A 2,716-nucleotide genomic window follows, 5' to 3' on the forward strand; every position below is an offset into this window, starting at 1 on the left:
CCAACGTGAGAGGCACGGGGACTCACGTGAATCAAGCACCCCTACGTGAGAGGCACAGGGACTCACGTGAATCAAGCACCCCAACGTGAGAGGCACGGGGACTCACGTAAATCAAGCACCCCAACGTGAGAGGCACGGGGACTCACGTGAATCAAGCACCCCAAAGGGATTATATTTTCGCCATGTCCACGTCGTTGGTCCTGGGTCAAGCTAAGAGCGAAAACTGAAGGATTTTTTTTATTACTTTATTTGTATTCAGAGCATCAAAAAACGTGGTTATACCAACTTTGAAGCTAAAATATGAAAAAAAAATTTTTTTATATTGCCCGTAATGTTCCAGACGGGGGTGGTCCATATATGGACCACCTGTCACTTGGGGTGTCTAAAATTAGTGATCCGATGTTTTTAGACATACATTTTTGTGAAAACAAAAAGTCATGTTGAACCGAAAAACCCCCGTCCTCTAAAGGTTAAGTATTGAAATCAATGATAAGGTAGGATTTGTAACATTAAATATTAAAATACTTGAGTACTAAAAGCTGTATTTGAATCACAGAATATTACTAAATACTGTACTTTTAATACTGAAAATAAGTAATTAATCAATGATTCTTAGTATGATATTTCTACATGGGAAGGAACTTTGAGTTTCTCCCATTGTTAATACACTACAAATTATGACAGACTTCCAGTGATTTTTTCATGATAAATTCCAACAAAATGATAGGACACGACAAGTCTCTAAGAGTTCTATCATAGTAACGATTTAATACTCTTCTAATAAAGTACGATAGAAAATGATTTCATTTCTTGCAGATTCGATACATGCAAAGGGTATGATAGAGAAACCATTACGATAAAGAACAGTTAGATTCTCTGCAAATCCTTTCAATTTCTATCGCTTTCTTTCTTTCTATTTTTTTTTTTTTTTTTATCACAGAAACATATTACAGTTTTAACGTGACCTTAAACTGTCTTATAAAATAATCTTCTAAATGCGCGCTGTCATTTTTCTACCACGACGTCGAAAAAAAAGAAAGATAATTACCTTTGAGCACACGATTTTGTATTACACACCGCTCGCTGTGTCACATACATACATGTATGTAGCCGAAGCGGCGACACGCTTCGATTCGGCGTCGATTCGGCACACGGATATGTCATACACATGTGTTAGTGTATCACGCCTCGCTATGTCTCGTAGCTATGGGCGGAGGGAAGCGACGAGATGCGATTCGCAAGCTTAGAGCATATATACATGGAGGGGGAATGCTGGCACGAAAGTGTGTCCAAAATGTGTGCGAGAAAGAAAGCTATACATTCCTATTCATTCTTTGTGCACATGCGTTGAAGTTAACAGGTTAGGTTAAGTTATAAAGTTGACAGGAGATATAAATTATTTATTTTCTTCTCATAGAGCTCTAAGAATTTTTTCAGAATTTTGTATTAATTTTGTAGTACTTCAAGAAAATGCAAGAAAACGCAAGAAAATGAAGTACTAAAAAATTAATACAAAATTCTGAAAAAATTCTCCGAGCTCTATGAGAAGAAAATAAACAATTTTTATATCTTGCTATTTTTCGGTAAAATTGATAGAATTCAAGTAAAAAAATATTGAAACCAATTATTTTGTAGCCCAGCAACAACTAATGCATATTGGCGCATACACACAGAGAATGAGTAGAAATGTATACCTTTCTCTCTCGCACATATTTTGGACACACTTTTGGTCTACAGAAGGTATATGCAATTCCCCCTCCATATATATATGTTCTAAGTTCGCGAGTGTCACGGCCGCACGTCGGCCGAAGGCATCTTTCTTTCCGCTGCCGTTTTCTGTACGCTGATTTGTTAGGAAAATAAATATACAAAATAATTAATTTATCAAAAACTATTGCAAATATCACAAAACGGCACAGAATTTCTTGCTCACCTCAATCCGTTCTACGCTCTCACCAAGGGTCATCATAGATGTTCGGGATACCCTATATATAGACATATATATGTAAAATATATATACAGGGTGTCTGATTCGTGCCATACCAGAGCTAATATATAGCTAGAATAGATCATCAATATATTGCTCGCGGGCCTATAACGCAGTGTCAGATCTAGTCCCCACCTCTAGGCCTATGAGATAAAGCCGCAAGCAATCATTTATTTTTTCACCGGCCATGGCGAGCCGTATGTCCCGCCTGCCGCGTCGCTAGCTCTGATTAGCCCATCTATTTTGTTTAATAACTCGAAATTTTACGTGGTTGTTTAAAAAAAGACACTGATCCCATCATATACCCTGATCTATTCTAGCTATATATTAACTCTAGTATGCTACGAGTCGGACACCTTGTATAATATATATATATGTATATAATATATATATATATATAACACGATACTTATCTGTAATAGCGTTGTCATTACGAAGAGCCTAAGTAAAATTCAAAATTGTTACGATGATATATTAATACCGGCGTATAGAAAATATTTTATGTAATTGTAAACTATTTATTTTTGCAATTGTTTAGGACGACAATGCGTAATTCTTAAAAAATAAGATGACGCTGTTACACACACACACACACACACACACACACACGCACGCACGCACGCACGCACGCACGCACGCACGCACGCACGCACGCACACACACACGCGCACACACACGCACACACACACACACACACACGCACACACGCACACACACACACACACACAC

At 37.6% G+C, this 2,716-nt stretch overlaps 1 protein-coding gene across 3 annotated transcripts in view; it reads right to left on the reverse strand.

Annotated features, from left to right (window-relative positions):
- LOC116853305 (solute carrier family 66 member 3) overlaps positions 1-2,716 on the reverse strand; it is a 77,338-nt gene that overhangs the window by 65,731 nt on the left and 8,891 nt on the right. The window contains exon 2 of one of the 3 annotated variants that reach the window (XM_032834331.1): positions 1,934-1,985. The exons of the other annotated variants lie outside the window; for them this stretch is intronic. The gene's annotated coding sequence lies outside the window, so the exon portion shown is untranslated. The remainder of the gene's footprint in view (positions 1-1,933; positions 1,986-2,716) is intronic. 3 annotated transcript variants of the gene reach the window in all.

Source organism: Odontomachus brunneus, unplaced genomic scaffold (assembly GCF_010583005.1).
Source record: "Odontomachus brunneus isolate Ranch 3 - 2012 unplaced genomic scaffold, Obru_v1 Obru_scaffold_303, whole genome shotgun sequence".
Classification (NCBI taxonomy): Eukaryota; Metazoa; Arthropoda; class Insecta; order Hymenoptera; family Formicidae; genus Odontomachus; species Odontomachus brunneus.